General features: G+C 37.2%; 1 protein-coding gene across 4 annotated transcripts in view; it reads right to left on the reverse strand.

Moving 5' to 3' along the window:
• Nucleotides 1-13,971, reverse strand: part of TENM3 (teneurin transmembrane protein 3) — a 982,465-nt gene that overhangs the window by 325,271 nt on the left and 643,223 nt on the right. The gene's annotated exons all lie outside the window — the stretch shown is intronic.

The raw sequence follows: 13,971 nt of genomic DNA on the forward strand, positions 1-13,971 counted from the left end.
CCAGAGTTTGGAAACTAGTGTGGTAAACTGAGCATACCTCTGGGAGCCAGGAGGTCTTTCTTATGCTCAGTTGAACCTCTGACACACTGGCTACAATAATCAGAGAAGTTAGAGACAGAAAAGACCTATTAGATCAGCCAGTTCGTCTTCATGGCAATGTCTGGTTGTTTCCTACTACATTTTGTAGTGTTTTGCCCATACTAGTTTTAAAAATATTAGGAGATGGGGCTTATGCAACTTGCCTAGACAGACTGTTTTGTATGTCTCACTCTCAAAGAGATGTTTTTATAATATTCAATATACATTTCCCCTTTTTTAGTTTCATCCCATTACTATTAGCTATTAGTTTCACATTAAATAATTCCTCCCCCTCTTTATTGTTCACACCCTTCAAATATGTGTAGCTTATTCTGTCCCCATTTAGCCAATTCATAGCCAAGCTGTATTTATTTAGCACTTGTAATCTTTCCTCATAGATATATCCCTAAACAATTCTTCAACTTTTAAAAAAATATTAAGGAGGTTGCCAGGCTAAAAATGTGCTAATGTGAAGTTTGGGCTGAGCAGATGTATTTCTAACTTTTTAAAGAAAACACTCTGAAAAATTACTTGTGGTTAAAAGGCAAAACTAACAACAACCATACAAAAGCTGGCAACTCAAAAGTTCTAAAACAAAGAAAACAAACAAACAAACAAACCAAAACTACACACAGCCTTATACACACCAAAAAGCAAAGAAAAAAACCTTTACCTTTTGTAACTGTTGTTCTTCGAGATGTGTTGCTTATATCTTTTCCATTCTAGGTGTGTATGCCCACATGCACAGTTGTCAGAGATTTTTGGCTTAGCGGTATCTGTAGGGTCGGCTGTAGCCCCCTTGAGTGATGCACTCATGCATCGGTATATTAGGTGCCACCGACCCTAAGCTCTCTCAGTTCCTTTTTGCCGGCAACTCTAAAGAGGGGTAGGAGGGCAGGTAATGGAATGGACATGAGTAACACACCTCGAAGAGCAACAGTTACGAAAGGTAACAATTTTTTCTTCTTCGAGAGCTTACTCATGTTGATTCCATTCTAGGTGACTCACAAGTAGTATCTACAGAGGTGGGCTCAGAGTTCACAGTTTCACGGCTTGTCGTACAGATTAGGTAGAAAAAAAGGACTATGCAGAACCACTAATGCTCTTGCTAAAGGCAAGACAAGGCACTCCAGCCAACTGTCACGGGTGGTAAGAATGAACTGAGAAGGCGTAAGGTCAGCATCGTCTAATATACCGACACATGAGTGCGGCACTCAAGGGGGTGCCACAGCCGACCCTACAGATACCTTTAAGGCAAAAGTCTCTGACAACTGTGCATGTGGGCACGCGCACAGCTAGAATGGAATCGACATGAGCAAGTACTCACCCAAACAATTTTAATGCTGCTGCTGTAAAGCCACGCTAAGAACCAACAAGAAACTTAGAGATATGTTCTTGATGAATAAGATTAATGGTTGAGTCAATCTATAAGCCAAAACTAAGAACACATGTTATCTAATTCTTAGTATTTACAGTGATGGGCCTCTATAGTATCCTGTGAAAAATCCTGTGTTTATATCAGTAAATTACAGGATTCCAGTTTTCTTTATGGCTTTCTACCATCCACTCAAAAAAAAAAAAAAAAAAAAAGACATACTCTGCCACATTTTGAATTTAAAAGAATCTTCCATATAAATTATTCCCTATTTCCTCAAAAGGATCCCCAAACTTCACCATTTTTTGAAGTGTTATTAAGAGACATAGTTAGCATACAGATACAAACCTCCTGGGCTCAGATAGTAAAATTGTGGAACTTGCGGGACAAAAGTAAAGATTTGTCTGGTGACAAAGAATCACAGTTAGCACTGGAGACATGTTTGTATAAACTAATGCATTATAATGCATATTTATTTAACTTCACATATAACTTGTACAAATATGCTGATTATTCCAAATTTAAGATGATCATGGTCTGCAGCCTCTTAGGGAAATTCAAGTGTATTTCTGTACTTTGTCAGGAAAATTCCTTAATAAAAAATGACAAATTAAAAAATAGGCAAATGGACCAACACATAGAAGACGGTAGGTTGTCAACAGTCCAGGGGAAGAGTAAAGGTCAGGTTGATCTTAACTGTATATTTCTTTTGTTTTTGTTAAGTGAAATCTTAGCTTTGGTTTCCAGGCTTAAAAAAAACAACACCCAGATTTTGGAAACTGCAATGTTGTTTTGAACCACTCTCTGAAAATAGGTTACAAAGTAGCAGCCGTGTTAGTCTGTATCTGCAAAAAGAACAGGAGTACTTGTGGCACCTTAGAGACTAACAAATTTATTTCAGCATAAGCTTTCATGGGCTACAGCCCACTTCTTCAGATGCATAGAGTGCATCAGTCTGTGTGTTCCACTCTATGCATCTGAAGAAGTGAGCTGTAGCCCACGAAAGCTTATGCTGAAATAAATTTGTTAATCTCTAAGGTGCCACAAGTACTCCTGTTCTTTTCTCTGAAAATAGTAGTTGTGCATCTGGTCAACCCTAACTTCATCAAACAAACTTTTTTGTCTGGAGATCTGACCTACTGATTTTCTTTACATTTTCAGTAGATTTATTTTACAATAAATACATTGGCATGTCTATCACAGGCAAATGGTCTCTCATTTAGAGAGCAGAACATTCCATTCTAATTATGCACTTACCAAAAAGCCTCCATAGAACTGAAAACAACCAAATCGGTTTATCAGTAGACGCATAAAGTAAACATACTTATTTCAGGCATAGGCTCCTATGTCTGTTTATAAAAATGAAAGGACTCTAAAAATAATATTTTCAACACTTGCAAGTAGGGAATATTACCTGAATTTCAAAAGAAATGCCTCCCTCAATGCTTTCGTCAAACATTCAAATCCCAGCTTAATAAAAACAAATGGTATTCCTCATTTCTTCAAAATTGCACATTTGATATCCAAAGTTTTGCTTTCCTAACAAGACACAAACTCTTTGAAATTCTGTAATTATGTATTCATATGCCAGAAGTGAGACTTTTTCCGGGTCTGGGTGAATGTGATAAATACATTTATAACTCTGAAATTTAATGAACTTGCTTTTGAAGTATGAAAAAAAAAAGAATGACAAATATTAAAGACAGTTTAAAATATCAAAAAAGCCAGACTGATAGAGGCTAAAGCTTGTTCCCTTTGTGTATTACCTCTACAAACTATCATAATCACTTTTAGTATCAGACAAGATTTTTTTCATTTATCCATGTTATCATAGTTACACAATCAAGTTGTATCTGAAATTAAGAAACACAAGGCAGCTAAAAAATCCATTTCACATTTACAGCCAAAGCAGCAACTCTGTGCTGCTGAGGTAACTTCAACCTACTAAGTTCAATGGGTATTAAAATAAACCCTCTGTGTTCCTCATTCCTACACAAGTAGCAAATTCAGGAAATTTTTCAGTAATTTAATGCACACTGTGATTTGCCCAGCCCATTTGCATGTGTGCAACTATAAAGACAGACCAAACAGATATACTCAAGTTTAATGCCCCTGTGAAAATGTAGTCCCTGCCCCCATCAATATATTTACCTTTGCATTAATATGCAAAACGTAACTTTTTTTAAAAATCTCCAAAACAACATTCAACTTTCACTATCTCACTTGGATTTTCTGTTTTCTTTTTTACGGATGGATAGTAGATGTTATTCAAATGCACCTTGTTGATCTCAAAGACTGATTGCCATAGGGGAAAATAAAAAATTATATACATTGACTTTCCATTCATCAGTGTAGCAGTCAATGGAGTCTCTTATTTGCTCCACTCTAGTGTCATAATTGTACAGAGGCAAAGCACTTCCTGAACACCGATAATTTAACGCAACACACTATGGTGTCCAAAGGTACCAAAAAAAAAAGGACCCACTAGCCCAAATCTCTTAATATGCTTGAACGTACCAATTAGAAGAAAAAAGAAAAACTGTATGTGAACAGAGCTATCTACTGCAAAAACAGTTTAAAAAAATATATGGGTTTTGGTATATTGTTTACATTATACATTCTGAGCAGTGTATATCCATAGCAACAGAATATGAAACAATCATTTTCAGTTGTTTGATTGTTTTGATCTTTAAAGATAAGTTAACTGTTGAATAAAAATAGAATTGTAGTTGTTCTAGGACAACAGTAACAAAAAGTAAAATAATACAGTAAGAATCAATGTTTCTTAAATGCGATCAACTTCCAACCACAATTCTCTTGTCACTGCACCCAAAAATCCCATGTAAATAAGCAGAAAGGTTTGGGTTTTTTTAATAGCTAAATATGGCATGAGTAGAATCACTTAAATCAGCAACAGTATCCTTCAACAAATTAATCAGTTTACTTTGTCTTAATACAAATGTATCATTCCACTCTCAATACAAGATAGCCAAAAAAGTCTTAACTGGATAAAAGCAAGATAACTTTGACATTCTATAGAAATGAAGCATAATTTCAATTAACGCTCATTCTCTCTCAGTGGGCTTATTTCATGACAGAACATTTCAAACATTTATCTCCCTTCCAATTTATAAAACGTACCTAATTCAACTAGTGATATCATTTATCATGATTAAAACAGAGAAGAATTTCAGAATACTTGAGCTAGGCCTTTTAGCCAAAATAAATCTTACAAGTCTATACAGCAGAATGTCTATGTAATTCTGAGTTTGCATTTCTGAACTTTATTTTAACTTACAGCAGCACTAAGAATATGTTTTGCAACCCTACGGTATTTGAAACAAGCCAGAAGAGCGTGCATGAAGATGTGTGACAGATGTAGAGTAACTCATAACGATGTCTGAATTACAATAGCCCCAATACTGAGAATATATCCATAGCCTTCCAAGGCCACAACACATTCAGGAGGCTGCAGATGCCAGCTATACAGTAGACTGAGCTCTGAAGGTAAAATAATATGGATTTGCTAAGTAAGACAAGTATGACCGAGAGAAAACTTTTACAGCAGAGTATTTAGAGTTCTATCTCTCATACTTCACAACACCCTATATCTTGGATCTGCCTCCCCAACTTTCTTGGGCCTGTGCAAATTTCTATAGATTCTTCTGTCGACATAGCTACTGACGCTCAGGGAGATAGATTACCTCTATCAATGGAAAACACCTTTCTATCAATGTCAGAAGTATCTACACCACGGCACCACAGTGGAATAGTTGCAGTGCTTGCAGCTATGCTGCTGTAGCACCTGTAGTGTAGCCATGGACTCAGACTGGTCTCCAGTACTGAAGAACTTCTAGGCTGGTGAGGAAAGTCTAGAGTCCTCACACAAAAGAGTATGGTATACATTGGTGTCAAAACTCAGAGCAATATCTGCCTCTGTGGACTACTGAGTTGCAGTGTTTCTCTGGGGCTGGATAGTGCCCTAACAAGTGAGGAAGTGGGACGATAGTAGTTTCAGATAGGAGAATGACTGTGTATAAATTTAGAATATCTAGCACTTATATATCACCTTCAACTGGAGGATCTCAAAGCACTCTGAATAATTAATTAATTGATAAAACCTCACAGCATCCCTATGAAAAAGGTCCGGTAAGAATTCACAGATGTGACAAAGATGACAAAAATGTTGAAGAACATAATAAAATACCACTCTGTTCTCAACTATTCAGATTTTCCCTCCAAATGAGAGAAACACTGCAACTCAGTAGGACCAAAGATAAAAACCTCACAGCATCCCTATGAAAGAGGTCTAGTAAGAATTCACAGATGTGAGCCAGGACCAAATCTAGGTCAGAGCCAGGACTACAATTCATGTCTTCTAACTAATCAGTTCTGTGGTCTAAACAAAATAAACAGTAAAATAATGTTCTTCCAGGAACCACTACAAACAAATTATCAATAAAAAATGTTAAACAAGCAAAAATGTTCAAGAAAATAATAAAATACCACTTTGTTCTCAAGTATTCACATTTCTATTCTAAATTAATTAAATTAGACTACAAGTTCAATTTCTGAGGAGCAGTTATATTGAACTTGCTTTGATCTGCCAGAGCGCGCAGCCCCCCCGGAGCGCTGCTTTACCGCATTATATCCGAATTCGTGTTAGATCATGTCACTTTATATCGGGGTAGACGTGTATTTAAATTTGAGAACTGAAAGTGGTAATTGAAGAAATGTGCTTCTCAGGATATTGTCTATTTTGAAACAGGTTAAACTTTAGGAGATAAACATTTGTAACCTTTTATAAAGATTGAAGAAAGAGTCAAAAACACCACCAGTAATGAGCCACTTTGTGACAAAAGAATTAGATGGTAGTCTTCACATATCAATCCAATATACTTTTTTCACATATCAATAATATATTCCCATAACATTCCCAGTAGTAATTCTTTGAGCACATGTATTGAGTGCTTGGAAATGTTGTGCTGCCCACTGTCAGGACTAAAAGTTCATAGCTGAAAGAGAAACTGTCAAGAAAAGCTTTAGAGTAATTAACAGAGTCCATGGTAAATCAACAATATGAAAAACAGAATGAGCTTTTATGAGTACTGGTTTTTCATATAAATCTTAATTTAAACAGCCCCTGTCAGGTCTGACAAGCCCAATATATGACCCTTCTCTCCTCTCCCTTCCCCCACTTTAGAATGACATTTTCTATTTTCAGAGGGGTAGCCGTGTTAGTCTGAATCTGTAAAAAGTAACAGAGGGTCCTGTGGCACCTTTAAGACTAACAGAAGTATTGGGAGCATAAGCTTTCGTGGTAAGAACCTCACTTCTTCAGATGCAAGTAATGGAAATCTCCAGAGGCAGGTCATCTTACCTGCCTCTGGAGATTTCCATTACTTGCATCTGAAGAAGTGAGGTTCTTACCCACGAAAGCTTATGCTCCCAATACTTCTGTTAGTCTTAAAGGTGCCACAGGACCCTCTGTTACTTTTTCTATTTTATGTCTCCTTAACAGGGGAAAAAAAACCCCACAAGCATCTCACACCTCTCCCTCCATAACACAAGGGCTATAATAGTCTTAATCTCCCATCCGCTTGGCAAATAAATAAATAAATACATAAATAAATAGAAGTCACAACACTGTAAATGAACTAGTCATATGTGTATGCATTCCACATGTTAATTCCCTTACTCTTGATAGATTATTGAAATGGACAATAACTCTGCTCACAAGAAAATGTGTCAATTTCACTATCTCCTGCAGACTAAGAAGAACTGAGCTAGTAGGAGAGAAGAAATGGCCCAACGTAAACTCACTTGTCCATGACACCAAAAGCCTAGCACTGAATTTGTTATTGGCTTGTTGCCCAACTCTGCCTATAGATTTTAAAGCTATTGAGGCCCTCATTTTGAAGGGCAAATAGCCACAAAACTATTAGACATTTTAAAGTAGAACATTTTATTTTTAGTGGCATTAAGTTTTGGACCTCTCAACCTCAATTCTTTCAAAGAAAGCACATCCTCATTGTCTATTCATCTATTTAATCCTGTGTATATTCATGAATATGAATAACATTGTACAATTAGTTTCTGACAGCGGATGGTATGATATTCTTTAAAATGGAGAAATGAGCAGATCAGAATGATGTTATAGCAGAAAAGCAATTCTTTTTGGCCCCTGAGTAATCAACTGTCGATATAGTGTGGCCATTGTTCTGCATTACTAGGTAGTCCAATAGGGCCTGCCTGAATGCTGCCCTTGAGCAGTTTCTCAGTAGGTTGTTTTAAGGAGAAAATAAATAAAAAGATTGAGCCTGAGGGTTTGGGGGACAGGAAGCACTAAAGTACAGATTGCACAGCAGTGTGTTCCTCAGGCAGGGCTGTGTTCGTGTGCTACCATGGCACAGAAAGACCAAACCACCAAGTACAAACTCACAGTGCAACAGAGACAGACACCTTTTATTTTTCTGTGGTGAAAGCCTCTAAAGCTGCTCAGGTTTAAGAGTATATTCTATGATTTTTTTTCTTCACAGCAGTTACACAAATGTGCACAGTAAGCACACTGAAGCTCAATTTAGAGCAGGGCACGTTAGCTCTGAGGTCCCCAAAATAAATTAATGGCACATACAGTACGAGTCACTACTGAGTCATTGCCTCTCTCTGATACTGAAACCATGATGTGTACATTTATCAATGTTACGGTGCATTACAGGCACTCAAAGTGAGAGAGAATTTCCCCATAGAATGAGGGGTATGGACTGCAGTAGACATCAGTCCCAAACTTCCAGCAGTCACAACTACAGACCTTTCTGTCATTGGATATGCATTAGGATTTTAGGAAAGAATCTGTACCTACAGTGGGAACTAGATTTCCAAGAGCACAGCTCTTATTAAGACACCAAAATCAGAGGCTAGATTTTTAAGTTTAGCATGTTGGCCACTTAATCTTTTGAAAAATTGGCCATAAACGTCACAATGAGAGCCCCTGGGTGCTGAGCAATTTTTAAAACGTGACCCTTATTTAGACATCTATATGTGGGCTGAACCTTTTTGAACACATGGCTCCACTTGTGAGCACTGAGAACTTGAGAATCTGGTCCTAGATGAATCCACTTCTGCTACAGTACCTGAGCTTATCATCTGCATCTCTGCTGGAGCAAGAAGTGAAGGACAGAAGGAAGGTCTTTCTTCAAACTTAAAAAGGTACATGCTTGATTTAGGGGACAGGCAAAAGGTTTGTGGCATCTCCCCTCCTCCCCCCCATTGTCCCCACATCTCTTTCCATGCAAATGAAAAGAACATTTTATTTTATTCAATTATTCTCACTCCTGTTTAAGAACTGAAGCAAAAAAGCTAATTATAATAAAATCATTCTACACCTGTGACACTGTAAGCATTGCTACTCAGATATGCTCCAATAATATACGATTATCTCTTGATAACTAAATTTCTTTCAGGTTCCTGCTATTTGATCCACAGATATTGATTTTGTGAAGGAAGAAAGAAGAAGGCAAAAGTTAGCTGATTATGATGCTAATGGTGTGGTTCTCATAATTAACCAAAAACAGCATGGTATCTCTTTAAAGATACTCACAGGTAATATGAAGGCACCTTCAAGCGGAAAACTATTAATTGGAAAATATTTCATTGCTTATAGCTTTCCTTTAAAAATGCAAATTTAATTTTAGAATCAACTATTTAATATGCATCTGATATTTGAAAAAATATTCAACTCTTATATTTTCTGCTTTCTTAGACTGGAAACTTTACACACAAGGACAAGTTCCAGAGCTAAATTTGAGACCCTCCACTAACCAAGAAAGCAAATGAAACACTCTTAAATCTTTATAAGCATTAAGGTCAGCATTTCCCAAACTGGGTGTTGGGATCAACTGTAGCTTGGGGAGTGGAGAGGCAGGGAATAGAGAAGAAGAGCAGTGAAGGTGAGGAAAGCTACAAGAAGCCAGATCTAGCAATCACCAGCCACTGAAAATCTTCTGCTGATAATGCCAAAAGTAAAATGGCGTACACCTCTTATCAAGTCAATCATGTTACCTCTCCTCTCCCATGGTGGCCCTTCAATGTAGCGAACCAGAATAGCAACTAACTTGTACATGGCTACAGCCCAAGTGTCTCTTCTCTACTCCCGTGACACTTAGCTGAGACATGCAGAATCAGTAATGGATGCCAGCAAGCCCAAGAGGCACACACCAAAAAAAACCAAAAACAAGTAGAGATTGGAGGAAGGAGAGGAGAGAGAAAAATGATAGCAACTGTGCCAGGGCAAGGGGACATGGCAGAGGAGAGGAGCACCCAGTTGGAAATTCATGTATCCTCCAGCACAAGAAAGTTTAGACCACAGCCCAAGAGGATAATTCAGGCAGTGGGGTCCTTGTTTTGTGTCTGGCTGACTATGAACAATGATGGTACTAGATTAAAATCAGAAGAACAAAATGCTACCTCACAAATACCCCCTTAGTTGCCTCTTAGCTGCAAATGCAGACATACTGTTTTCTTACTGAACATTTCCAAATTGAGAGAGAGAGCAAAGGAAGATCACGCTCCAGGTGCCAGAAGTTCACTGATCTTGGAAAGGGAGAAAGGACTAAGGAATTTCCTCTGTCTGATGTACGTTTGGCAGCTATTTTGCTACATGTTAGAAAAACCAGCAGTTATTTTATTCAATCATTTTACACAGATGACAGTATTGTATTAAATTAATGAATATGCATAACATTAACAAATTAAATGTAAACTAGATGCATTTGAAAGGTTTCAATCTGTAGAAATACTGCTAATTTCCCCCCCCCGCATTTAAAATATTTTTATTATATAAAAATGATGTCATGTCAGAAAAGGGAAGAAATATATGCAATAGTTGTGTTAAAAATAACCACACAAACCCTAAAATGGCAACCCATCACCACCAGTATAGCTAGTACTGTTGGTGACTCCTCATTTAAAGGGCTACTGACAATTTGAAAATCAGATTTCTGTCTGAGTATGTTCACCTACTGGCACTGTTGTTACAAGTTACATCTAAAATGAATGTAGCTGAAACAAGTTAGTGGGAAACAATATTTTAATCTATTTTTTGTTTGTTTACTTTGTGCAGTTGACAACACTTTGTACTCGGTTTCACTGTTTCCCATGTATAAATTAGTCAATGTCTCCCTGATGAAAAGCCCCTATAAATATTAACAGAGGAATAGAAAACTACATATAAATATTTTAATGTAAATTTTAATATTAAAAAAGTAGAATCGGCTATTTAAAGGGCTTCTATCAGAAACCAGAACTTTTAATAATTAGTTTCCAAAAATTCAAGCTACTTTGTCCCCTTAAATCCTCCATTGACACAGACATTAGATATTATCCAGCTGGCAATTGCCAAATGTCTGAAAAGTAGATATGCCTATGGTGAAAATTAATTAAACTTGGAGATAGGATGGAGTACCTTGAGCAGTGGGTGACCATAGGTGGGACTCATATTGGACAATGAGGTCCACATTGTGTGGATTAGCTGTGCAAATCTTGGCTTGTGTGCTTGCGAAAGGGCATGCAAAAGATATAGTACCTAGGGCTTTTTTAAAAGTACTGGATAATTTGTCCAACAAAATCTTACTTGAAATGTAATTCAAACAGTTTGCAAACTGGCTTAAATGAAAGGTTTCAGAGTATTGCTGTCTTAAACAAACTGGCTTAAATAAATGAAAAAGAATTAAATTGAAAAGAGGCATTTAATGATATACTGGAGGAATTTGTGTTAGCAGAAGTCTTAATTAACATGCTCATTAATAACCTAGAAGAGGAAGTAACTATGTAGACCTGGTTTGACATGAGTAATTGGACATGGGTGAGGCCTCATGACAGGATTAGGGATGTCAATGGATTGGCAGGCTGGAAATAGGATGTCTGTATTAGCTAAATTAAGGGGGAAAACACCCAGGGAACCATTTACAATGGACACGATAACAACGGACAAGAGAAGTCAGAAGCATAAAGATGAGGTATAGAGTCAAACATGGATAGTGCAGGGACAGAGCACACTGTACAGGGATTGGTTCCTGCAGAGTAAATCCCAAAACATGTAATGCAATGCATAGTGAATGTAATGTCATGTGTAAATGCATACGAAGGAAGGAGGTTTATGTATAACTTTGGATGTGTGGTATGCCCCATGCCCACCCCCTAAGCTTAACCCTAACTCCAGTGTAGTTCAATTGCATGCCAATAAAGACACCCACTGACAAGTTTGGAGTCAAGCTGAGTTCTTGGGAACCAAGCAAATAAGCCACTCAGACTACTGAGCAGAAAAAGTCTCAGACGCCACCCCAACTTACTCCTGAATGGATAAGGTCTCAGAGGCTATCCCAACAAACTGCACTTACCAAATCTGTAGGCAATACTAAAAGGGAAGAATTACAAACACCAGTAAGGGGCAGAAATCATACAAAACAAAATAGTCTAGAAACAAGGGTTAAAATTAATAGTTTGGAATAGACCAAGCTGGTGTACGCAGAGAAAAGTAATCTGAGCTGAAGATATTCAGAAATGAGTAATGCTAAGAGACAACTAGGGGTAATAGCAGAAAGCAAATTGGACTTGAGTTTGCAAATGTTAGTTGCAAAAAAGGCCAATGAAATTTTCAGCTGAAAATACAAAGATAATATGTCACAGACCAGGCAGCTAGCAGTTCCTTTCCAAATGACTCTGGCATGACCGCATGTAGAATATTACATTGAATTCTGGGCACTTTATTACTGGAAAGATATCGACAAATTGAAACTTACAAGGCAAGATAAATATGTATAGCTTGTCCAAGATATGACTAAGCATGGTGAAGTAGAGAGTCAATGAGACATGATAACAGTCTATAACTTTTCAAATATTTAATCACCAAGGAGGAAGAGGAATGTAGCATACTACAAAGAGATATATGTGCAGTAATAGGATGAAACTAAGAAACGAAAAGTTTAGGATGAATATCAGGAAAAAGCTTCCTGATAGGAAGATATTAGTCTGTGGAATGGTCTCCCAAAGGAAGTGGTGAAAGCCCCACGGTGTCAGACATTTAGAACTACACTAGAAAAAACACTAATGAAGGTGTCATGGGGAACAATCCCATACTGGCATGGAAAAGGAACAAATAACCTAGCAGGTCTTTTACATCTATAATAGTTATGATTCCTTGAGTCTCTCCACTTTTTTCTTCTCATCCTTCCCCCTTTCCTTTTTAAGATATGAACAAGACTTAAAAAACAACAACAGAGCAATATAATGCTATTCTTTTAAAGAAGATGGAACGTTGTGGAGAGATCAGATGATATTTACAGGCTGTCAAAAGGATGACATGGGGAGAGAGAAAAAAAAAAGTGTGTAGGACAGGCAACAGTGAAAACCATATGAAATTTTAATCTCTTAGAACAGGTGTCCTAAGTTTTCATTTTGGAAATCTGGTCATTCTAGCTATTTAGGACCTGCATTTTAAGTTATAGTTACAAACATGTTTCTTGTATTTTACATAAAGTGTCAAATTTACAAATATTTTGTTAGGAGAGCATGAAAAATAAAAAGGCACCATTATACTAACATATGTTTACACTGGAAACCTTTAATTCATACATTCGTCAATAGTTTTAGGACTATAATTATGTTTTATTCAAGAGTCTGGATCCTGCAGTTCATTTTACAAGATTACAACATGGAGAAAAAAAATGTGCATTGAATTTTCCGTTTCAGTTAAACTCAATAAAACCTTCTAGCTAATCAAATTTTTATACCAGTCCTTCCAGAAAGTTTGGTGTTATCCAGACTATATTTTCCAACATTTAGTGGAACGAGAACATTCACTAGGTCTGAGAGATCTACAGATTTCAATAATGTTAATTACTCTGCCAACTGGACAACAGCAAGGATAGGAATAAAGGAAACTATTACCCCTTTCGGACTCATATTAGCAATGGGCAAAAGATGGGCAAAGATGTAAACTTCATCATCAGACACAGACAAGTACAGGTCTGTCTCATCTTACGCGGGGGTTCCGTTCCGCGGTTAGCGCATAAAGCGAAAACCGTGTATAGACAAAATTCCATTGAGTTCAATGGCGGGCGAAATCACCCACACTGCAGGTATAGTATTAAAACTGTTATTTTTCTCTTTTTGTTTTGTTTTTTTTGTTTTTGCCGACTGCGTAAAGTTGAAATCGCGCATGTTACCTGCGCGTAAGATGCGACAGAACTTATTGAACTTCAATAATAGTTCATGTTTTCTTCATGGAAAAGAGGACAAGGAATGAGGTTATAGCTGTACTGTGTCCTCCTCATGATCAAGTATATTTGTGTATTTGGACCTGTAAGGACTCTTATGGCTAAATTAGTCAAGATTTTATTAGGGACAGCAAGGACTCTTGCTTTAATGCCTTCATTCTGCAATGCATACCTATTTGTGATTTGTTGTATTAATCCAGTGGCGGCCTCCTGTCCTCCACTAAAATTATTGTCTGTGCTTTT

This window comes from Malaclemys terrapin, chromosome 5 (genome assembly GCF_027887155.1).
Source record: "Malaclemys terrapin pileata isolate rMalTer1 chromosome 5, rMalTer1.hap1, whole genome shotgun sequence".
NCBI lineage: Eukaryota > Metazoa > Chordata > Testudines > Emydidae > Malaclemys > Malaclemys terrapin.